Source organism: Falco punctatus, assembly GCF_963210335.1.
Source record: "Falco punctatus genome assembly, chromosome: 9".
Classification (NCBI taxonomy): domain Eukaryota; kingdom Metazoa; phylum Chordata; class Aves; order Falconiformes; family Falconidae; genus Falco; species Falco punctatus.
The window spans coordinates 1,531,219-1,556,746 of record NC_137589.1 but is presented as its reverse complement, the minus strand read 5'-3'; the positions used below and the strand labels follow the sequence as shown (position 1 = coordinate 1,556,746).

The window sequence follows — 25,528 nt, the reverse complement described above, 5'->3', positions numbered from 1 at the left end:
AAATGGCAACACCCCTCTTCCCCCCTCCCCCCCCCCGCCCCGTTTTAATGGTACTTGAATGACAGAGCCAGTTCGTGCTGCCACTTGGATTTTAGTTCTTACAAATGCTAAAATATTATCTGCTAATTATGAATGTGTATGTTAGAAAAATACTCAAAAATGTATCTTTTTAGTTAAAAGGTAAGTAAAGCAGAAGTTAGTCTATAGTTGAACACTTAGTGGCTACCATGCTATTCAGCAGACACAAAAACACAAATGGGAGAGCCAAATTCTGCATTTACACTTTCTAACAGAGATCTGTCTTGCAGTGAAATCCCATGCTGGTTAAAAGTCTACACCTCATCTTTGTCCTTCCCTTACATTATTTAATGTCCTTTCACTATGTTTGAGACTTACGTACGTATGATAGGTTCCAAAATGGGTCCCAGGAGGAGGTAGAGGATCACTGTAGAGGGATGCAGCCACAGAGAATGCCAAAGGCTGCACATCTGGTGCAACCTGGCCCCTCACATCAGGTTGATGCAACCTGGTTCTTCTCATGTGGTCGAATGGAAGAGGCTAATTTCATCCCTAGGAATCATGGGCATGGGAAAAATAGGATAGCAGTTATGCAGGATGCATTTTCAGAATGCTGCTGACTGCAGGTCTCAGCCGTCCCACTTCTGTCACCAAGGATCAGATCCTTCCAGAGGTGAAAATGTCTTTAAAACACTCTTTCTCTTTACACGTTATACTTGTGACTGTCCACAGTGACAAGTTCATAATGTGTTCCCATTATGTCGTCAGGCCAGAGATCAGAACCTGTGTGGATAACAGAAAACTGTCCTCTCTATCAAGTACCAGCTTCACTCCCAATAGCAAATTTTAAATTGATTGAAAGTAACACTTCTTACAACTGATTTCCTACAATCTTCAAAAACAGAGGCTTGTGTAGTTTGCCAGGCAGAAGCAGTCTTTTATGACCATGATTTAATTAACATGACTAAAAGGGAGGTGGTTGGCAGAGCAAGGTGTTTGCATAGGCGTTGTCTGACCAGCTCTGGGCATGTGGATATTAGCATGAGTAAATAATTATATTTGGCACCTGCTTAGTATTGCACTTCATCCGCTGTTTCTTCAGACCCACTTTTAGGAATTAAAATCATCATGTTATGTTTTACAATATTTTTTATGTATTATTGATGGCATTTATAAAATTAAATTGCATCGCATTCATAGTAACGCAATTGAAAAGTTTCAGTCTATTAATGTTTTATTGCTGGAGGGGACAGTAGCTGGTAGTTTGAGCTACACAATATATCCCAAAGGGCATGAGAACTTGCTGAAAATATGGAAAATTTAGCTTTCAATAAATGTATTAAATTGTTACAACTTGTTCATGATAGTGGTTCACTTACACTAAAATATTATTTTCTTTAACATTTTGGAGACAGTGGTTTTCACTGTGTGCTGCAGAGATACCACAGTACAACAAGCGGACAACATTTATTTAAGCCTCTTAATATTTCTTGATCAGCAGCGTGAGATATTTTCTTCAGAGAAAGACCTGTTCTTACACTGTATCTCTATGTTAAAATATCCACGGGAAGGGGAGGCTTAATTGTCCCAAAGCTTGTTAGAAACTCTTCCTAGCCAAATACAGAAAACTGCATTCCTCTTACCATGAGCTACTTCTCATGGCAAATACCTTGCTTGTTTGTATAGGTTTGCAGGCGTAAATGGCTCGTGTTGTTTCCCCCGAACATTCAGCGGAGGTAGGTAGGGGTGCAGACTCGTTCTGCTGCTTAAGGGACATGTTCTGAAGGTTGCTTTCTCCACTCTCCTTGCAAGAATAAAAAGATTCCCAGCCCTCCACTGCTCTGGGATGATGACCCTCAAATCTCCTACTGACACCTGTGCTGAGGGCCAGCAAGAAGTTGGGCGTGAGCCGTTGGCTGAGTGACCTACATCTGCCTGGAGAGAGACGTTTCTTAAGTGAGGTAAGGAGTCCATGTAGCAAAAAACCTGCTCCCAGATGGGGAAAAGGGCTGTTTAATAGAGTAGTAAGACTCAAACCCAACTTTCTTACCATGTGTCTGCTTGCTTAGCTAGCACTGTTGCTGGTACTGGCAAACTTGATAAACTAAAGTCACAACTCATTTGAGCTAAATGGGAATTTTCATGTTAAAATGAGAAAAATAAATCTAAAATTAATTAAATTTAGTTAAAATGGGAATTTTCTCATCCAAAAACTAGTGGAAAAACATTGTAGAACTTTAATTTCACTAAGAGGAGAATGGATTACTATTAAAGCGATGCTTTAATGTATTTTACACATACATAACATACACATGTATGTTACACATACAAAAGACAACTAAATAAATGCATATTTATACCAATATAAATAAGAAAGTAGATGTGGAAGGGCAATGTCTGAACAATGTGGAACACATCAGAGAAGTGGATGGTGTACTGTGGGTCAGCACTGCATGCATTTGTCATCAACTTCTGTCTGTCACAAGATTTTTGATTTCTGAATGAGTCTGAAGTTGAGCTGTACAGCATAAAACCTAAACTGTGGAATAAAATAGCCAGTGACCTTGTATGACAAGTATCTGTGTTATTTCTTTTGCTGGAACAAGTTCATTTTTGAAACTGCAAGGCAAGTGGGGAAAAATGCTGTTGCATAGATGAAGCTGGTTTTAAGACCGTATTTCAGACAATATTGTCTCTCTGTTTGCATTATAAAATACTGATGATCTCAAAAGTACCCGCTTCTGCTACTCCTAAGCACTGGTTGTTCCTTTTTGAGGACTGCAGTTATCTTGCTTAAGTGAAAATTTAGATGTGCAATGGAAGCAGGGATTCTCACATCTTTAATAAATAAAACCATTTCTCAGCTAACTGTGTGCATTCCAAGCATTGATTTAGAGGGTGATTTCTATTCACTTTTTGCTTTTTATCCTCCTTCCCAAGCAAACAAAGCAATAGTGAGTCCCGGAGTAAAAATGCTGTGAGGAAGCAGAAATTAAGACTCCTCACTTGAACTCAGCCTAAAGTTAAGCTTCAAAAGGCAGAGGAAAGTATAGATTACAAAGGAATCCTGCTAGGTTTTTGCATTCAAAGGAGAAAGTATTCCCCTCCAGGTGCCTGAAATCCAGTTTGCAATGTTCAATGAGCACCTGAAAGTTTTCAGGCTAAATCATCCCCAGGTCCGTGCCGCGATTATTTTAGTCCTGGCCTCCCATGCGAGGGAAGGAAGCTTTCCTCTGGGAAGTTTCTACATCCAAGTAAAGATCAAATAATCACAAGTTATGACATTGCCCGAGTATGAAAATGTGGTTCCTTTTCTTCTTTTTTTTTTTTTTTTCTTCTTTTTTTCAGAAAGAAACAAACCCGATTTGCTCAGCTTTCTGCTTGTTGTTGCTGCTGGTTGTGCCCATGAGTGCTCAGCAGAGATTTCCCTGCAGAAGAGGACCTTTAGCTGGGGGGAGCCTATCCTGCACAGCCGCAGCCCCACACTCCACAGGCAACTGGTCCCAGGCCATTTTCTTCTTGTCCCTTTCTGAGAGAGGGCACACACCGCTGTGTTTCCACAGCACTAAGCACAGCATGGCCCCAGGCAACCCTGGAGCAACCCTAATGCAAATAATAACGAGGTACTTGGGCCGAGAGGAGCTGCGATACAGCTCTGCATTGCTGAACTTCCACAGATAATATATTCCCACAAGGATCCTCCAATAGCAGAATAAATTAGAGCAGCCTTGAAGCTGCTGTAATACATGCTCAAGCTGGCAGAGAGTACCATTAGACCTGGGAACAGCAAGTATCCCCAGCACTCTCTGCCACGGAGAGCCCAGCATCAAGATGTATTCAGTGGACAGTCTCTGCTTTTCAGCTCTGTGTGAATGTAGAAAAGAGGATATAAGCATTTCTGGTTTGGTGTGTCGTCCCCATCTCTGTCCCCCCACCCCCTACCTTTCTACGTAGCTGTCTCTCTTTTTTTTTTTTTTTTTTTTTTTTTTTCCACTGGTATGATTGCACCGGTTTAATTGAAGGCAACATGTGGCCCTTCTGCTGGTGCAAGTGTGCAGAAAGGTAAGAACCCACTTGGGTTTCTGTTCTCAAGTTTACGGGGTTAACAATAAAACGGAGAGGGGGGGACCGTTCTCTTTATTCTGGAGGAACAAATCTCTGAAAATCCCTCACTGTAGAGAGATCAGAGTGAAAAAGTTAAGAAGAAAAGATAAAAGCAAAAGTAAGAAGAGACCACATGCAGAAGATCATAGACCTTTACTTTGGTTAGTAATTTTAGAGACAGATAGGAGGAGATACTGCTTCAAGCAAACTTCACTCACAAATAATTAATTCCATTATAATGGAAATAAGTAATTCCATTATGAAATTCATTAGAAAGTTCTCACTTCCTGTTTATGTGATGAAATGTGCTCTGTATTTCTTTAGAAAGTTTAATGTCCATGTTTAAGAAAAGAAAAAAAATCTTCTACTATCAAAGACAATGAGAGCACCAGTCCCTTCTTCCTGCCCCCGCAAAATTCCTGACAACTTCTGACTTTGTTTCAAAATTCAAACTGCTTCATGTTGTTATTGAAATGGATTCTGAAAAAAATAACCCAGAAGAAATGTTTCAGGTGTTACTCAAGCACAAATTTCTTCTGAAGATCTGAATAGGGTAATGATGCACTTTAAATCTAGTAGCATTCAGTGGAGTTTGAGAATTAATTACATTTGCAGCAAAAGGCTTTGCTTCCCACCCCACATGGCTCCAGAGCACATTAATACCAGCATGGAAAAGTTTACAGAAATGAGTGAGTTTCTTTACTTTGTTGTAAAATTATAAAGTTCTGAAAACAAAATCAGAAAAGCAGTTGTGAACGAAAATGCTGCTGCAGAGTGAAAGAAAACTAACAAAACACTTTATAGTTTTACTGTTTAATACTTACACAATTCCCATGCTGGTATGAGACTGTCGGAGTGCTCAGCCCCCCTGGCAGCAGGAGTGGGGCGATCTGGTGGGGGTGGGATCCCTATCACGGTGCGGGGGGTGCAGGACAGGGTCCCTCCAGCCGTGTTTTCCTGTACCTGCATCTACAGCTCTCTGCTTTGCTCTGCCACCCTTCCCGGCGCGGGCTTTGGGAAGCACATCTACAACCAACAAATCTTCCCTCTGTTTGTAGTCCAATTTGCCAATGGCATAAAGATTCTCTTTTCAGCAAGAAATATATTTATAAAGTTTGAGAGGATTAGCTAGGCACCTTTTAGCAATTCAATAAGTATTTTATGATCAATTTTAGCTAACACCAGCATTTCTGCAGGCAATTGGTCTTTGGTTTTGACAGTACTTTTGCTGGATTTCACTGATGTGAATGGGAGCTGAAGAGTCTACCACCTGACAGGGATTAGATCGCTGAAAACAGCAATCAATTTCTGAAAACTACAACTTCTGATAAAATTCCCAAAGCATAAACAGCAATGTATTCAGCCAGTATAAATCAGGGAAGTTCCACTAGGTTTAGCAAAACTAGCTTACATCACTGCAAGGTATCATCTTTTTTTCAGATGGTTTTGAGAAAACAGAAAAAGGTTGGGTTTTTTTTGTGTGTGTGCTTCTGAGCCTTTTGAATTACCAGCAAAATAGGCCAACCATGAAGGAAAATGCAAAATGATGCAGAAAGTCTCTCCAAATGATTCTGGTGAAAACTAGCTCTTATCAACATTGTCATCAAACACGTTTCTAAAATCCTATCTAATTTAAATAGGCTTCACTTTTTACAGTTCACAGGTGCCTGTGAAGTTTCCTTTATGTTGGCTTTAAAAACAAATATCAAAAAATCATTGCTTGGTTGTATTTTAAGATGAAGCTCTTGCTTCCTATAGCCTGTAAGATGATGCTAATGTTTAACTTCGCAGGGAACAGACAGTAGTTACTTACTCCTAAAGCTTCAGCCACTCATAACTCAACGTTTGGGACTGTAGTATGCAGAAATAATATTTAATCAATGAATTAAAACCAAATGGAGCAGCTTTAGTGATGTAAACAGAAATATATATTACTACACCAGTGCCTGCGGTGTTGCCTCCATATGCTATGGGTAAACCACCGTGCTGAGTGCGTAAGCTTTCTCTCCTGGGGATTCCTGATTTGGTCCCCAGTGTTTTGGTCATGATGGCAGCCTGTCCCAGTTTCAGCTGGGATAGAGTTGGTTTCCTTCTTGGTAGCTGGCGCAGGGCTGTGTTTTGGCTCTGATGTGAGAGCAACATTGATAGCACACTGATGTTAGTTGTTGCTGGGTGATGTTTATACTAAATCAAGGACTTTTTGGTTTCCTGGGCCCTGCCAGCGGGAGGGCTGGAGGGGCACGGGAAGCTGGGAGGGGACACAGCCAGGACAGGTGACCCCAACTGGCCAAAGGGACATTCCATACCGTATGGCATCATGCTGAGTATATAAACTGGGGCAAGAAGAAGGAAGGGGGGGACATTTGGCATTGTGGCGTCTGTCTTCCCGAGTAGCCGTTAGGTGTGATGGAGCCCGGCTGCCCTGGGGATGGACGACCCCCCGCCTGCCCGTGGGCGGTGGGGGATGAATTCCTGGGTTTGCTTTGCTTTGTGTGTGGGGTTTTTTGCTTTACCTATTAAATGTTTCTTATCTCAACCCTTGAGTTTCACATTCCTTTCAGATCCTCCTCCCCATCCCTCTGGGTGAGGGGCAGTGAGCGAGCGGCTGCGTGGGGCTGAGTTGCCGGCCGGGGTTAAACCATGGCACAGCCATTGCCAACAGCTACAGGGAATTTTTCAGCTGAACCAGGTATGAGATACCTAACACTGCACCATGTGGGAGGAGATACACACCTGGCCTGGGCACTTGTAGGTGCATAAAGACAGGCTTTTACAGTGCTCTGCTCTTTAATTCCCTACAAATATTTCCAATTTCAAGCAGTAGCAAAGATGTTCTTTTGGCTTTTGAATGTTTTGAGCTTTTTGGATATTTGAATGGTGTGTGTGTTGTGTTGGTAGTTCAGGTTTCTCTCTGAAGGAACAGTGTTTCAGCAACCCTCACACACTAAAAAACTTAACTATTCCTTTTGTAGCTGTCAGAGCTTGCACGGTACATGGTGTCCAAACCAAAGAGCTTATTTCACTTACAGAAGACTCTTTAGGAAGTAATTCTGATGGGTTATTCAGTAAAGCACTTTTTATTAGTGTAGGTGATGTTTCATCTTTTGCACAGTGAGTCTTTCTGGAAAGCAAAATAGATGAACTGCTCAGTGTATAGTTTCTTTTAAGGGAAAAATAACAGCAACAAGAAAAAAATAAAATCAACAAAAAGGTTATATTGCAGCAGAAGAAATAGACACTGTTAGCTCATCCTAAGCATTTTTTGTTCATGGATATAACACAGTTCAACTTTTAAATCAAGTCAGCTCATACAATTTCATGGTGGCCAGATAGGAGAGTCTTTTGCTGCAGTATGGAGGATCAAGAGTGGGTAAATGGCAGTCTGTCCCCTTCCAGAAAAAAAGAGAAAACATAATAAGTGGCTTGTTTTTCCAGTAAGGGGCAGATCTGTGGTTTTGTTTTGTGCTTCCTATATTTTCCCCGAGGGAAATAGCAGATGGTTTGAAAAAGCAAGAGGAGGTTTGGCTCAGGTTTGAGTGCTCTCTCTGGTCAGGGAGTTTGGCAGGCTTCATGGTCGTGTGCTCTGTCTGGGAAGACTCTTAAGAAATTCATTACTACCGGAGGGGGAAAAAAGCATGTTTACCTCCCCAGCACAGCCTGTACCCTTGCGAGGGACGGCACTGATTTATGGGCACTGCTGTGCTGCAGAGGTGGGAGGAGTGGGGCATGTCAGGACCAGGGAGCTGACGTTTTCCTTTCTCCTTAAATACTGCCTGGTTTTGCATTTGGATTGTTTTCTGTCAGAAACCGAAGAATAAGTGATTCTTGCAACGCCAAGTTCAATAAATGTAAAATATCAGTTTCCTTTCCAGCCTTGAATAGATATTTAAAGACTAACTTCAGTCAAGCCAGAGTGGGAAAGCGTCTTTTCAAAGAGACTGGCAATATGAAAGTATATTTCCTGAATGACAAGGTTTTTATGATAGTGGCGATTACTGTTCAGCCTAAGGGCTGGTTTGAATTTAACTCCTGCTTTTGCTATACAGAAATATAATGCATTGTGGGATGCAATATAACGAATCCTAGGTTTTACCTCCCAGTTTTCTGGCCTGTTTCTCAGTCAGTGGGGGTATTCAACGGCACTTCCCAGCCTGAGGGAGAACACCTCTGCTCGCTTCCCTGCCACTGTGTTTGGCAGATGAGATCATGTGTTCACCTTGTTCCTGCTACCAGTGCAATAACCTCTAAGAAACAGCTGACGTGATTTTTTTTTTGGGGGGGGGGGTGGGTGGGTGGTGGGACTTTAGCACTTCCTCCTACTGCTATGAATGCAGGCACTGGATTCAGTGGCAGCTCAGGCTTCTTTCCTGTTCATCCCCCTCTGCTCCTGGCTGGTGTCCCAGCTCAGCCCCACAAGCCCCAGGCTTGTGTTCTTGATTCATTATCTCTTACATTCAGATTTCCACCAGTTACAAGCTCACGAAGCCTTGCTTTGGAAACTTTACCCTGAATGTGTTCTGATGACCATATTGACAGCTCAACCATTGCTTGATAACATCAAGGTGTGAATGCCATTGCTCCTCGTAACAGGTGCTGTGTGCATTTTGCCATGACGGCAGTGTCAGGCATGACAGCCCAGCTCAGCCAGTGATACTGGAGGCAGCACAGAAGCTCATTAACCAGCCTGCACTAATGATGGCAGGGGAGGAGACGTCTGCCTTCCAGGTACGAGCGAAACCAACTGGTCTTAGATAAGAGCATTATTTTTTCTCTTAGTGTGGATTCAAAGAAGTCTTGGATTTCCTCAAGTCGTGTCTTTGGACTTAGTTTTCTGATTGGGTGTCACACTAACATCTTCAAGGAAAAACGTTTTTTCTTCCCTGTTGAACAAAAATACTTCAGATACTGAGATACCCCAAGTATTCAGAAGAAAAAAGCTTGTCTGTATAGCAGATAAGAATGTATTTTCTTCTGTTGCCTCAAATTCCCTTAAACGTTAAGAAAAGGGATTGGAAAAGGATGTTTTGGGAATATTTCTTGACTCCTCAGTTATAAAGGTGGACATCGTTTGTACCACATTACTCTGTTTTCAGTAAGAATGTAAAATGATTCACAAATCGCAAAGTAGCACAACCAAGTTGCAAGACTAGATACTAAAACCAGAGTCATGCAGAGATCTACAGACACATTTATTTTACGTACCTAAGTAATTTCTATTTCTTGAGCCATTTTTCAAAGAGGGGAAATTATTATGACACGTGGCAACAGCCCGGTTCGAGGTACAGAGCCTCAACAGCCACAAGGACAGGTGTGCATCTCTCAGTGGCTGCTGGTACAAAAAGCTGGTGAAAATCTTTCAGTGCTGTGTTTTGCCGGCTAACATGAGCTCTGTTTATGCAGCTGTATCTAGGATTTGTTAAACTTTATAATAATCCTTCTTTAATTTTATTTTTCTGCACAGGCAGAATTTGTTCTCATGTTTTATGGAAATGTTTTTACCACGCCAGTATTATTATGCATCAAGATCAGTAAAGTATTTTGATCCATGTGTGGTGCCTGTGATTAGTTCTGCTGCAGAATTTGTGCTGTTTATCCAACGAGCATTTGAAATTTGAGGGCTGTGGATGTGGACCTCAGTAGTAGCAATGATTTAATTTCTTATTCCAATATCATGTCTTGATACGGTGGTGCTAAGTGCAGTACAAGTACTTGTTACTGTGATTAAACCAGGGAAAAATAGTGGGAAGCAAGGATACCAGAGCATATTGCTGTGACCATTTTCCCGCTGATGTGAGAACATTCCTGAGCACGAGCTCTGCAGGTCTGCCTGACAACATGAGCTATCTGTGGTCGTTCCAGCTTTAAATGTGCTCCTTATTTTGACTGTATTGTCACCCGTTTTTGTACATCACCCTATTCATTCTGTCCTTTTTAAGTGTTTTTGTTACTATGGAGACAGGAAAATAGTTCATGAGAGGGGAATTTTGCAGCATGGATGGGGCATAGCAACAAATTGGTTTATAGAGTGGCTGGAAAATTATGTGTTGGCTAGTGGATAAACAGGTATTTTATGTAAGTTATATATATTGCAATACAATAGAATGCCTGTTTCATTTCTTCTTTCAGAGATTTATTAGTGCCTGAAGAAGACAGAAACAAGCAACCTTAATTGAAGGTCTTAGGAGATAACAGCACCAGAAATGGCCCTTCCAAATATTGCACTTTTTACAGGAAGTAATATTTTATGCTTCTGTGAGATTTTATTGATATCCATTGTATTTATTGTAATCCTTATAATATATTCATTTATGGGTGTATGTGCTTGGAGAAAGAGAAATGTCCCTGAAATTGGAATGATTTCCTGCAAGGTAAAAAATGAACACAAGTAAAATGGTCCTTCTTACAGTACAGAGAAGCAGACAGAGGAGCATGAGGGATCTCAGCAGAACCCAAATCTGCATTTTGAGTTCTGAGTCTGCTTCGGTGACAGGGTTTCTGTCCGTGGAAGTGATAAATGTCAGGGGTTGGGGCCACATAGTCAGGCCATTATTAAACTGAATTCAAATTTTAATTGCAGGGGCTAAAAGGGAGGTAACACACAGACACAGGCACAGACAGACACACAGGCACAGACAGACACATAGATACACACAGGCACAGACAGACACACAGACAGACACACAGACACCCTCTCTCTGTATCTTTTAGCTCAACAGCAGTGTGTTTATTCAGCCCCAGCCTTTTTTATCTCCTGTTGTTCCATAACTCAAAAGTGCTTACTGTGTTTGTCTTCTGCAACGGTAGGATTATCAATGTTATGTTAGTTTGATGATGGATAAAGAGGAGCAAGACTTAGGTGATGTATTTTGAATTGTTCTACATTTTAGTAGTATTGATTTTGGGGTAGATGATGGCTGTACTCCATTTGACCTTTCCTTGTCAGGTTATTTTTAGGACAGGTTGTTTATCAAATTGCTAAAGAAAAGCTAACCTGAGATACACATTTTAGGTTGCTTGGTATTTTGCAGATGTTAGCTCTTCTAGTGTGAACTCTGAATCCCTAGCGGTAAAGGTTTTCTGGACAATCTCCAAATATTAGATTTCCAGTTTCAGCGTAGCAGGCCAGTGTGTTTGCCATGTGAGCTGTGTGTCTAACAGCAAGTCAAACACGAGAAGCTCACCTGCTCCAGCGCAGGACAGCAGTCCCAGCACCCTCCCTGGTGCAGCTTTGGCTTCTTCCAACCAATGTCTTCCCACACTACGTCCCGTGGGTTTCAGTCCCAATTCCTGCTGTAGTTCAGGAGATGCACGCACCTGGGGTTGTTAGTAAGTGCAGTTGGGTGAGAACAACCCATTTGGGAAGAGAATGGGGTGTGGGGGCAGCCAGGTATATCTGAGTGGTATCACTTGCCATAAGGTGCAAAGAGACCGTGGCCTATTTAGTTACGAGTTTAGCCGTGGCTTTATAGCTTGCTTCTCTTAAGTGTTATTAAACATTTACTCACAAATACGTTCATAACACACTAATGTGGCTAACAACACTCTACTTTTGTCTAGTATTGCTGTGAGACCTAGACTGTAATGAGGATGCCACCAACAAGCACTGTCCTTAGGATAAACTCGTTTTTTCTCCACCCCGAGTAGACCTCACCACCCCACGCTTTACACAGCCTTGGATGGATATCTGTAGTTTTGTGAGAGTTTTCTGGCTTTCCCTGTTCTTGCTTCTCTGATACCTCACGGGGGGAAAGCAGTGGAAGAAAATACATTTTTTTCTACAGAGACAAGCTGTTTTTCTTGCATCCCAAGAGCATTTCCAGGGCTATTTCTGGGCAGGAGCCCTGCAGCATAGGTTGCAACAGCCACCTCGGGAAGGGACAGACAAGTTGCACACAGATAGGAGAACAAATCCTCAAAACCAGCAGTAGGGCATGATGAGCCCCACAGATTCTCACAGGGAATCCTCTAAGTGGTACTGGCTGTTTGGCAGGTGTACGCTGCTAAATGTTAGAAAGGAAAACACCTAAAACAGTGACCGCTTGTAAAGATGTTGGCCTGAAGGCACATTGCGTCATGCATGGGGACAGTACTTGATCTCAAACATATATATGTTTTTGATTTGTGCAGAGAAGACCCCAGAAGGCATGGTTTGCAATGACAAATATCAAAAGCGAGGGGAAATATCAACGTTGACTCTACATAAAATCTGTGGATTTTCATGCAGTGGGAAGATGAGTGCTTGTGAGCAGTGCTGTTGTGACATGGGGGTGAAATTGCCTGGGAGGAACTCATGTAAAGCACTCAGAAAGTCGGCTTTTTTCTCTGGTTACCAGGGTTATTACAGAGCTTCATGTGCTGCTGGATGAAGCTCCAGATGAAGTGGGCAGTGACTAAACTGGCCAGCAATTTGGTGCAAAGTATGGTGAACCATCTTGCCCCTCTAAGCATAGAGAAAGCTTGATGATGTCAGGGGTGAGTCTTCTTAAGCTTCTTGATGGATCAAGTCTCCATTAAATTTAATGACAAATTGCCATCCAAAGCCTTTTTCTAGTTTTGCAAACCTCACCCCAGCTCGCTGTGAAATCTCCAGCATGTCCGATGGGCTCTGGGGATGCCAAAGTTCAGGGTGCTGAGTGGGGTTTAGTTGAGGTTCACCTCAACTCTGGACAGTTTTGTTTAATTTGATACAGCATAATTTACAGGACTTCTAATTATGGACACAGTCTTGCTTCTTGTACAGTGTGAAGGGTATCAAACGGTGTCTTTACACTGTATTCTGTCTTACGTGTTTTGCTTTTTGTCTGCAATCTTGTGTCTTTGCATGAATTTAAAATTAGTAAAGAGTGTTCTTCTTACCTTTTTCTTTATTGTGTAGTAATACTTCAGTTGAGAAAACTGAACTCTTCTTCCCTGATGTGCCATCATGTGATCACACATTATGTGCTCTTGAGAGTCATTCTCTCCTTCAGAAAGAGCGAGAGAAGGTTGAAACTGGTAAAAACCCAGAGTTGTTTCTGCACGTGTGTTTCTGGGGTGGGGTGTGGGAGAGCTGCAGCCTGCACGGGGCTCTGCCCCAGCTCCCACGCTGAGCACACGGGATGCTGCTGCTCTAAATCTCCAAGGGAAGAAACCAAACGTCAGAGGCAATTTTGGTTCTGGCATATTCAGGTTTTCATGGGTTCTTGTTTCCCAGAGGCCTGGTAAGTAGGGTCATACACTTGGTTTCTTTTGCCTGTGAAAATTCCTTTTTCTGTGGCCAGAGAAGACAAGACCAAATTGTACAAACATTTCAGCATATAAATGTGAAAATCCTTTTCTCTGCAGCTGGCAGTGCTACAAATCTGTGCATAGATCTAGACACAGAGTGTGGCTATGTTCTCCATCCCTGCATCGATCTATTTTGTCTTTCAAAAAGGTGATCGATCACACCAGAAAATGACAAGGTGGATTTGAGAGGGAAGAAGCTGGCACTCTCAGACCAGAGTGATATTGCGAGAATCAGAGTTTGACTCTGGTACTTCACATGAGGAGTTATGAAAGGACTGCAATTACGCTGGAAAAAAGATGAATTTGATTTTTTTTTCTTTTTTTTTTTTTTTTTTTTCTGGCACAGTCTTGACTCTTTCAAGAAAGCAGGATCCCTAAGGAGGAAGAGGCTTGATGTTTTCTGAGGCTGGACACAGCCTGTGGGCTTATGGAGGTGTACAGCTCCTTGCACACCCCAAAAAGCCAGGCAGAGCTTCACACAGCTTTCCTTGCACAGGTACTGACCTGCCCCAGGGCTGTTCCCATGACTGAGTTAAACAGCAAGTGTTTACAAACAAAAGCTCCAATGCATTATCAAATGGCTATTTCAATGTGTGTATCTCTAATATCTTGCAGATTGTAGACTTTTTGCCATTTCTTGCTTTCTAATGGATGTTTGTAGGCTGAAGCAGCGGTTAAAAAAACCATGTGGTCCACTCTGACCATGAGCCATTTCTGTGCAATAAAACTGATCCAACAGTAAAAATGTTGTCAACTCCTGAGGGAATACGTGTCTCTGGCGGTGCCAGCAGTGTGAGGGGCGGGGGGAAAGGGCTCCATGGTGTCCCGCGGGATGCTTGGCTTTGCTGTGCAGAGGATGAACTCAGGGAAAACGAGGTCACGAGCTGTTGGGAAGTGTGCTTGTGGGGCTGGGGGACCAGGGGCTTTGAATATCGAGGGGTTACAGGTTACAGGTGTTCTCTTCCAGTGGTCCCCACTGCCTCCTGTGAAGCTGTCAGTGCAGATCCTGTTGCAGATTGGCACCAGAAGAGAGGTGTTGAAGGGAGAAAGACACGTCCATACCTGGTCCCTGTCCCGGTGAGGGCTGCAGCAGCATACAGGTCGTATAAACCACCCTCACAGCAGATCTCTGAAATTTCAGAGCCAACGGCCCTGTTTCTCAGCTCCTTATCTATTATCGCTGAAGTACTGCCCTGGTAACTGTGCTTTTCGTATGTCTTTTATGAATTGACTGTTTTAGCATCCTGGAGTTCCTTGACCTTAACAAATGGAAGCGATGACTTCTTGTTTCCAGGGGTAATAGTAAATAGGATTCAAGGCTGTTATCGAGTTGTCTGCAGCTCTGTGCACAGTTGTAGCAGTTTTGTGAAATTCAAGATGAGTCCTGGTGCTTTAATTAAAGCAGAAAAAAACTGAAGCTTTTTTAATGCATATCAATATTGAGACTTCATAATGCTGGGCAGAACCTCTGTTAGACAGTGATTTGCCAAAATACCTACATTTAATTTGGACAGTTGGTGAACTGTAGTATTTGCCAAATCGTGAACAAGACAAACACTTATTCCAATTACATGGTCTTATTTGCTACAGCAATCAGTTTGGGGTCAAAGAGGTACAACATAAATTGAAAGTAAAGCACTGTGGCTAAGTGACTTAAACTGCGCTTCATTCTGCTGCAGCTCCACCGCAGGATGTATTGAAAGTAAGCACCAAAAGAAAAATGATGCAAAATGCTAGCACTGCTTGAGCAGGATAGTACCAAAATGTTAAGACATGTTTATTCATGACTTTCAGTGCGACAAGTGTCATATAATTGAAATGCTTGATGGGTCACCAAATTCATACAAAGCACTGTGCCTTCAGAGTGCCTTTTCTGTAGAAACAGATCAGTGCAATTTACAGTTGAGTAAGAGGGACAAAAGAAAGGCAATTCCTTTATTACTTTGGATAACACATTTATTTTTTATTAACTGGGGAGGAGTAGTTAACAAATTATCATACCGTGGTTTGTTTTTTTTTTTTTTTACCAGGAGACCATCAGGTCCAGCTCTGCAGTGCATTTGTTGTGACCCCAAAGTGACAAAGTGAAGGTGCATGGCTGGGTGGAGAGACCAGGGCAGTGGGACCTGGCTCTACTGGCAGTAGGTCTGTTGGAATCAATAATGGGAAAAATGTTGAAGAAAACCAGAGAGAAACCCAGAGCAGCAGCAGATTATTTTTTTAGAAAAGGTACTTTTTGGACTCTTTCATAAGTCTTCCTTCTCAGTAGCTCTTACCTGTTTACTTCCATCTCAGCTTCCACCACCTGGTCAAACAAGGCAGCCTGTAAATGAGCCCAGATCTCCAATTTCTTGTGAAAACCTAGCTGGGAGAAAAATGCTGCTTGTGCTTTCAGTAGGTTGTTGTAAAGTTACTTGCAGAACAGGAGTCTTAATGATAGCATCAGACGGGAAGGCTTCCCAGTCCTTTGTAGATTTTTTGCCTGGATCAAAGTTTTCCCCAGGCTTGAGAAAATCTGGTCGGGAGTAGGGGTGAAGTGCTTTATTTTCTGTGAGGATTTTTGGGTTTTGTCTTTATAGCACAATTACAAAGTAAGAGCTTTCCCCCTCCCTGCCCCATGTTTGTCCTAATGAATTACAAGCATGCCATGTTTGTAAGCTGCACATTTCTAAATAAACTGCCACATCATAGAATTTAGTGCATGTTTTTAATATGGTACCAACTGCCCACAGCATTGCAAAATGTTACTGTGACAGAGTGCTTATAGCAGTGTGCTTCCATCACTATGTACCTTCATCTAGACACTTCTAAGACAGCATTATTGGTGACAGTGTTGTCCCACTCTGTACCATGGCAGTCCAGCTTTCCCTCAAGGTGCTGATAAGGGGCTGCAGGCGATTTACTCTTGTGTTGAAGTGATAAATGAGTCCTAAGACTTGTGAACACTGTAAATTTCCTTGTAAAATATACTAAGAAAATTAAAAATTGATCTTATTTTCACGGGAGGAAAATATTTACTCAAACATTATCTAAAGATAGCAATATTAATTCCTTAGTGTGACAGGCAGACACATCCATTTTTGTTTGTATATAACTGACATTCTCTGAGCAGAAGATTTTTCAGAAAGGCATCAAAGCTCTAAATAATTGCTTGTGTTCACCACTGCTAATACAAGACTGGGGAGAATTTTTTTCCCAAAAGAAAAATCCTGTGCCTAGGTATCCAACATGCACAGCTGAAGGTGGGTTTTGAAAGGGCACACTGTGCATTAATCATTCCAAAAAGCTCAGCAGGAAGCAGTGGGCTGTGCAAACCCCAGGCCAGACGTTTCATCTTCCGTAGATGTTCCCTGACTGGTGAGTAGTACCTCAGGTCCCTCAAATATGGGGCTAAATAATAACATTTAACAGTGTGATTGTGTTAAGACTTCAGCTGTAACAGGTATGACTGGGCCTGGGGTGAACGTGGAGGGTAGAGTCTGATTTGGCTTTATCCTTACAGGAGGTAGATGGTATATATGTATTGCCACAGGGTCTATAACGCATTTTCAGAACAGTATCTGCCTAAATATAAAAAAATAAACAGCTTGGTAAAAGTACCTGCATTTTGAAAACTAGTGAAAAATTACCTTCTGCTTTTTCAAATATCCGTCATATTTGGTTTAGGTTTGAAATGCTGCATGTAATGACCTGCAGCTTGAGAAATATCCCTGTGCTTTCACCCATCCACTCTGAGCTATGCACAAGCACATCCTTCAGTACCAGGCTGTAGAGCCGAAGGCTTATCCATCCTCCCACTCCAGAAAAATGGGACAAGCTTATCTGCCATCTCCTAGGTAAATAATCTTGTAGTGCAGGGAAACAGTGAACGCCTGTCTTGAAACTGAAAGGTGCCAGCATTTTCATAAAATAATGTCATAGAATGGTTTTGATTGGAAGGGACCTTAAAGACCATCTAGTTACAACTCTCTGTCAGCAACCAGGTTGCTCCAGCCCCATCCAGCCTGGCCTTGAGCACTGCCAGGGATGGGGCACCCACAGCTGCTCTGGGCAGCCTGGGCCAGCGCCTCGCCGCCCTCACGGGGAACAATTTCTGCCTCACAGCTCATCTGCATCTCCCCTCTCCCAGCTTAAGGCCATTCCCCCTTGGCCTGTCACCACGTGCCCACGTACAAAGCCCCTCTCCAGCTTCTTGCCGGCCCCTGTAGGTGCTGGGAGCTGCTCTAAGGTCTCCCCGGAGCCTTCTCCTCCCCAGGCTGAGCAGCCCCAGCTCTCCCAGCCCGGCGCCATAGCAGAGGGGCTCCAGCCCCCTGACCACCTCCGTGGCCTCCTCTGGGCTCGCTCCAACAGGTCCGTGTCCTTCTCGTGCTGGGGGCCCCAGAGCTGGTCGCAGCGCTGCAGGGGGGTCTCACGGGAGCGGAGCAGAGGGGCAGAATCCCCTCCCCCGCCCTGCTGGCCACGCTGCTGGGGATGCAGCCCAGGGCACGGGGGGCTCTCTGGGCTGCGAGCGCACATTGCTCGGTCACATGGAGCTTCTCGTCCACCAACACCCCCAAGTCCTTCCCCTCGGGGCTCTTCTCAACCCATTCCCCACCCACCCTGTAACTGCACCTGGGATTGCCCCAGCCACGTGCAGGACCTTGCACTTGGCCATGTGGAACTTCATGAGATTCACACGAGCCCACCTCTCACACCTGTCCAGGTCCCTCTGGATGGCATCCCTTCCCCCCAGCGTGTTGACCCACCACAGAGCTTGGTGTCATCGGCAAACTTGCTGAGGGTGTGTTCGATCCCACTGTCCATATCCCTGACAATGTTAAACAATTGTGGTCCCAGTACGGAGCCCTGAGGAATGCCACTTGTCACTGGTGTCCACTCAGACATTGAGCTGTTGACCACAACTCTTTGAGTGCAACCATCTGGGCAGTTCATTATCCACCCAGTGGTCCATCCATCAACCCATGTCTCTCCAATTCAGAGACGAGGATGTCATGTGGGATGATGTCAATTGCTTTGCACAAGTCCAGGTAGATGACATCAGTTGCTCTTCCCTCACCCACCAGTGCTGTAACCCCATCGTAGAAGGCCACCAAATTTTTCAGGCACAATTTTCCATTAGTGAGGCCCTGTTGGCTGTCACCAATGACCCCCTTATTTTCCATGTGCCTTAGCACAGTTTCCAGGAGGATCTGCTTCCCGATCTTGCCAGGCACAGAAGTGAAACTGACTGGCCTGTAGTTCCCCAGATCTTTCTTTTTTGCCTTTTTAAAAGTGGAGAATATTATCAATCCTTTTGATGGCTGACAGCGGGAGTGGGGGCGCAGCCACCCTGCCTGGTCCTGGTGTCAGTCTGTGGGTAGAAGAGTGGGACAACAGGGACAAAGAGGTACAAAATCCTATCCAATGCACTGCTCAGGGTTTGTCCCCTCTGGAGCAGATGGAGATGAGTTTTCCTCTCGGCCTGTGGGATTATACTGCATATTGAGATGTTAGATTTGGGGACATGAGTTGGGTTGTGTTGAGAGCTGGGGATCCACAGTGCTGCGCGTAGCGATCTGGGGAATAAAACCTTGCTTGTAGCCCCGTGTCAGAAGCATGAAAGCTCTCAGTTTATGAAGGCATTTTTAAACAGAAAGTATTGCCTACAGGTTGTGGGATCAAAGGTTGTACAAGTGGGAAAGAGGAAACATCTTACAATACTTCTTGCTTCAAATTTCATCGAGAATGCCTTGCTTTTCTAATTGTTCAAAACTGTAAAAGCTGCAACAAGAATGAACAGCTCAGACAAAGGAATCAACATTTAAACCAGCTGAGAATAGCTGCTGATGTGCCTGTCTAAAATTTAGAATATTGACTAAAATACATTTAATTTGGGTTCAGTGAAAATTGGTGCTGAAGCTTGCCTGGAAAAAAAAAATGCTTATCATCTACAAGGTGGCAGGCATTTATGGTTACAGAGCGGATGCATTGCATTTCAACTTATTCAGCAAGATTTTCTGTAGCCCTTATAAAGACATCAGTTGCTAAATAAAAGTCTTTATTATTTAGGGTAGTTGATAGTATGGGTAAGCAGTGCAGGGTGGAAGCATCGTGGACAGTCCCACCAGCCCCGTGCTCAGTGGCAGAGGGGATTCCCATGTACACTTCCTAAGGTCGTCTTCCAACAACAGGGATGGAGAGAGCGGAGGTGGCTGAAAGACAGTGTTATGTCGGCATGGGAATTTTATGCTGTGCCTACTAAAGAAGCAATGGTGCATTATCTCATGGCGGTGGGATTTTTTGAATGCATTTTGTGAATTTTGCATTTGGAGCCTTGCCACCCCTTTAATGAAAGCAGTGTTAATTATGTTGGGCCAGGAAGCCACTGTTAAGATTGTGTTGGCTGACCGTGGTCAACCCCAGCAGGAGATGCTCGTGTCCAGGCTCCATTGAGGATCTCTCACAGTACAGCACATTTTCCCGACTGCAGACGAGCTCCGACGAAAGCATCTGCTGCTTAGAGCAGGTGCCAGTGAAGAACAGGTAAGCTGTGCTGCTCCCAGGAGTGAACCTTGTTCACAGTCATTGCAGAGTCTGGCTCCACAAGCACACACCAAGAGCATCTCCCAGTCATTCTGCATGGGAGCGCTTCCTTCATGGGAAGTGAGGATGGGATGAGGCCATGACTGGAGAGAGAGCAAGCAGGATTTCATTTGCCTTAGCAGTAATAAGCTATCACTTCTGTGCTCTGCTTCAAGCTTCCCTGGGTCTAGCCACGTGGAAAGGATCTATGTTCCCTTAAAGTGATTATAGTTACAATAGTGACTGTAGAAAAATGCTATTTCCTCATTGAGCAGGCTTGCTCAGCTGAGTGCTCCAGTTGTTTGGATTTACCTCAGTGCATTTTATTTTGCATTTTTCTTTCCCTACATTTTATTCTGTAGGTTCTGCAGAGTATTTTGTAGAGAGTTGGTACAGAGATTAACAGACCTGTGTTTTCCAGAGGAAAAGATGATCCTGTAATCCTTCTGGTCTCAACAATCTGATTAGAAATATCACAAAGATCCTTTGAAAATATCTTCTCTTTAAGTATCTCAGCACCATGGGTGAATGAGGTGATGAAGCATCCTTGAAAGCCTGGGCACAGTGTTCTTGTGTTTTTAATGACAACTGTCCTGCATGTCTTTGTGAGCTTCTAGTGAAGCTGGATGTTGGCGCGTTCCCATTTTGGTAAAAACTTCAACAGCTGAAGTGAGGCCCAGCAGCTAACCTCTGACCTGCTGCAATAAACAAGAAGTATTTTTCTGTAGGAAACATTGCAATGCTGGCACATTTCTAAATGGTGTTTCGAGACACCATTGCAAGAACCTTTCAGGGTTATCAGCTCTGACATGCTCCAAATAAAGATGCGTGGGTTGACGTAGGATGTAGGATCCTTGGGGGTTGTGGGGAAGAAGGAACCAGGACTTTGGCATGGTGCAAGGGGCAGCTGGGGGACCACAAAGCTCCTATGGGTGCAGGACATGGGCTAGGGGCAGCCCAGCTCCGTGCCTGGCTACTAAGGAGGAGTAAAAATCCTTTCAGGTCTATCAGCAGCAGCTTTCCTCTTGCCTTGAGCTCTGGCAGGTAGCACAAAGTGCAAGAAAGGTGGTGGCATGCTTCCTGGGTTCCCTAGGACCAAGCAGGGCTGGTTTTGCGGTGCCACAGGCTGGGATTTCATGGTTCCTGATGACTGCTGGAAATTCTTACTGAACGTGCAGCTAAACAGCTCTGTAGGATACACAGCACATAGCAAAATGTGGTAGCAGCTGAAGCTAACAAGCCACTCGGAGCTTCCCTGGTGTAGGAAAAGCCAGCATCTGCTAGAGGCAACCAGAGACCTCGCTTCCTCACAACCAGCAAAACTCCTGATTTGTATCTGCATGCACTGACAGGTCTACCGTATGCAATGGCATGTTAATCAAAGTGCTCTCTGAAATACAATCCGAGTGAAAAATATATTTAAAGTTTGCTGAAACTGACATTTCTGCAAAGCATTTATTTTCAGCCATGTCAGAATATTTCACGTTCATTGCTATTTTTTCATTTCACCTTCAATATTAACATGTTCCACACAACCTGCTTTATTACAGAGAATTTTCTTGAATGCATTCAAATTGCAATGTAACAGATACTTTAACAAGTCACCCTCCACTACAAATTACTGAGGGCTTTAAAACTGAATTTTCAGGGTTGTGAGGAACTGGTTTCTATCAAAAAATGTTGAGGTTGGTATAAATGTTGCCATCTCTATTACTAAAAATTTATAAATCCATTGGCTGTATATGGCTGCTGCATGGGAATCGTGACGATCTCACACTGGCGCAGGGAAGGCAGTGGTAGAGGTCCCTGAACTGGGGTTTTTCTGTCCCTGCCGTGGATGTTGCTGTTTTGGGTTTCTTCATGCTTCATTGATTTTGACCATAGTTACAGGAATCTATCTGGAAGTTTTCTTCTTTTGTTATTGTTTAACAGTGCACCTCTGCCGGAGTCATAGGATGTTACTACAAAGAGTGAAGAAGGAGGCAAAACATCATTTGAAAATGTATTTTAAGTTTATCCTTAGTCTGTCTTTGTTTTGTCCATCCTCATAAAGTAAGTGTCTCTGCCAGGCAGCCCTGCACGCTATGTCAGCTCCTGGGACAGTGCTGAAGAAGGGGTTTAGAGCTAGAAATGGGGCTCTAATAAAACCTGCACCCAGGCTTGCACCCTGAGTTTATTTCTCTTTAGCAGTTCAAAGGCACGTCCTCATTAGTGGGTTTGAATCCATCTCCATTTAGTTGAAAAAAAAGTGAGGTTAACTGGAAATCATCTATTACTTAGATAAATCAGAAATTTTGTCAGATTACTTTTTTTTTTTTTTTTTCCCTCTAAAGGACCAGTTCTTCCCCGGGGTGTAAACACTCAACTCCTCGTGAAGCTGAGAGGTCTGGGTCCCGCTGCCTGCTGCCTGGCTTGGCAGTGCCGTGGGGTGCTGTAACCTTGCAGCAAGCTGCACCAGCTCAGTACTGGGACTCTGCATGCAGTCATCCTGAAAACTGCTACTGACATTGTAAGAAATCTGTTGTGTTTTTTTTTTTTTTCCTGTTGAAGCAGTTGCTGTAAAAATTTGCCAGTGACGCTGTAGATTTCTTTATCATAGATAGTAATATATACTATTTAGAATATTATTATTGTTAATTATAATTCATGTCATAAAGAAAAAAATAATGTATTAGTGTTGCAGTGATTCAGCTATGTGGTTGGAGAATTTTATATCTTACAGGGGGATTTTTGCTAACCAGTTTTGTTGAAGTAAATTTGATCGATGTGGTGCTCTTGGCTAAAGGTGAGGAGGAGAAAGTCAGCAGTGCCATGGACTGAAACCTATCAAGAAAGCAGATTCATTGCACGGTGCCCCGTGTGACCTGTGTCCTTGGTCCATTTTCCTCCTGCTCCAAAGGGAAGGAAGGACCATGGCAGGGAAGGCTGCAGTGTTCTGTGGTGAATGCGTCTTCACCAGGGCTGTTACTCCACTACTTCTCAAAGTCTAAGTTAACTTTAATGCTAAGGTTCTCCAGGGAGTCAGAGCAATGTCTTTATTGCCTGATGATGATGGTTTCTATTACGAGCAAGCCTTGCTGTGTTAATGGAGGAAGAAACAGAATGAAGTATCATATCACCTCTTTAAATTATTTTGTTTAGTGTCTCTGTTAGATATTAAACATTATGTCATAAAATGCATGGCTATAGAGAATTTCAATAGGCTTGGCATCAGGGTAAGAGAAAAATAATAAACACACCCCAGTCTCTTTTATAACACAGCCCTGTGTAACCAGGGAACACTAAAGCTAAAATGACTTTTTGCCAATAATTGTCTTTTGGTTCTTTAAAGCAATATAGTGAAACCTCTGTAGATTTAATACTACTGGTTATGGGATTTGTATCTTTGCTAAATGCAAAATTTAATTCAGTGTTCAGTTGTTTAAAATTTAAAATCTAAACTTCAGTATGTCATAAAAATTGGACTGCTTCTCATACTTATTAGTGTGAGAAAAAGATCTGTCTAATTCAATAGAATTCACGGGCATTGATACTACATTGGGGTTATATTAAAGAGAAAATGTTGTTTTAATATATAAACCATGAAGAGGCTGCAACATCAACCAAATTATGCAAATTCAATATGTAGAAAAAGGAATCATATCTGCATTACACGAAAACTTAGAAGGGCTCTCCCTTACCAGATTGTAACTGTGAAGGTTATTGTGGCTTGCATAGCGTTACAGATATGTGCACGGTCAAATTGGATTGCACTTCTCTTTCTCTTGTTGGTAGCATGGAGCCAATATGCTAATGCATTATAGAAATGAAAAATAATAGAATTTGGAGGCCCCAGCAGAATTTGAGGCTTCATTATGGTAGGCATTGAGTCTATATATAGAGTCGTCATCTGTGGTGGTATGGTCAGCAGTGTGCAGCTGGTGTGTGGACCTACGTCCCCATGATGTGATTTGTTGTGCACATTCACTGACAAGAAACCATGGCTTGCAAGAGTGTTTTGAGACAAAGCAAGTTCCTGAGAACAGCGTTGGTGATTGTGGATGAACCTTTGCATAGGCATAGGGTCTTTCTTTTGCATCCTCCAGGTGCTGTTCATACCACTGGAGTAAAGGTGGGCAACCATCTGAAGTGCTGGCTTGGTAAGAGCTGAGAGGTTCTCCACAAACCACCAAAGATATGTCCTTTTCTTTTCCTTTTCAAAAATTAGCTCTTTCCTGAGTTTGAGCAGTGTAACAACAGGCTGTGTTTGAGTTAAATTATCTCCAGTTTGATCAGTGCCCTGCTCGAGGCCATCCTTTTTGCAGCATTGATAGCCCAGCGTTTCCTAACTCTGTAAAGTACGCTTGCAAATGAGATGCAGTCCCCAGTCTTCTACCATGGCAGCATTGACAGAAGGTTTGTAGTTCCCAAGTATCCTCCTTCTCGTGAAAATAATTCCCATGAAATTTAATAACGCCATAGGCAGTGGCTTTAGCAGGTCAGATGCAATCGCTCACCCCTTCCCTAGAGTCCCGCTGCTAAACCTCTGCCTGCCCAGATGCTCTGGCAGCCGGGAAGAGAATCCGTGGCCATCATTTTCCTTTGCTCATCCTTTACAAATATCTTCCCAGTTCCCACGTAGGTTCAAACTTGAACAATTGAGATGTGAATAGGAAAGACAGATATGCTTGAATAACTCCCAGTGTTACTGTGAAATGGCTGAATAGGTGGATCACAAATGGATTTTGCCTCTGAATTTTAGTAGCCAGTTAAGATTTAGCGAGTCAAGGCAGCATACCTCTCCTTTTCTCCCTCAAAGGGAGACTTTTTGAGATCTCAGATATTAAACCCCAAATAACAGATGAACAGGCAAGGACAGAAGTAGAGTCATATGAGACATTTTTTTCCTTTTGGGGCAAAACGTACTTTGAAATCCCATTATGTGAATTTTCATAAAAACTGAATGTAACTTCCATTTAAAAAAGTTACTAAACATGTTACTAGACCTTGGAAATGCTATCTTTGCATTTAATGCACTAAAATAGTAATGAAACATTCCAAGATACTTTCAGAGATGTTCATGAAAATATTCATAAAAGTTTGAAGAAAACATTTCTAAAAGTACCCATAATTCCAGTAAAATCCTACTAATCAGTAGGTCCTCCTGGCAGCATCATGCAGACTTCTATGGAGAAAAAAACCACATATCATACCAACACTACTGCATGTTAAAGAAGGCATTAAAATATCTCAGAACTGAAAATAAAATTTAAAAAATTGCATGAGAGTGCATGTCACACATCTAAGAAAAGTTCCATTAAAAATGCAGTTTCTAATCTTAAAACCACGGTCTCAATACTTAAGTTTTTGTAACACTACATAAAACCAAGCACGGAATATTTCAAATCACAGTGGGGAAAATCTCCCTGACTAATGAAGTATTCATAACATATACATGACAAATGGGCAGAAGAGTAAAGAGGACACAGACAAATATTCACTGAAATTTAAGTTTGGTGATTAAATGCCTCTCCTTTTAGAGAACAAAGATCTCTTTCGGCTGCTCAAAATTGTCTGAAAGTCTCTGTGTCGCCACTTG

The 25,528-nt window shown here is 42.9% G+C and overlaps 1 protein-coding gene across 1 annotated transcript in view; it reads left to right on the top strand.

Annotated features, from left to right (window-relative positions):
* Positions 1-25,528, top strand: part of LOC308070075 (uncharacterized protein) — a 160,336-nt gene continuing 134,808 nt past the window's right edge. Inside the window, exon 1 of the mRNA XM_080403452.1 lies at positions 1-25,528. This exon is cut by the window's right edge and continues 39,608 nt beyond it. The gene's annotated coding sequence lies outside the window, so the exon portion shown is untranslated.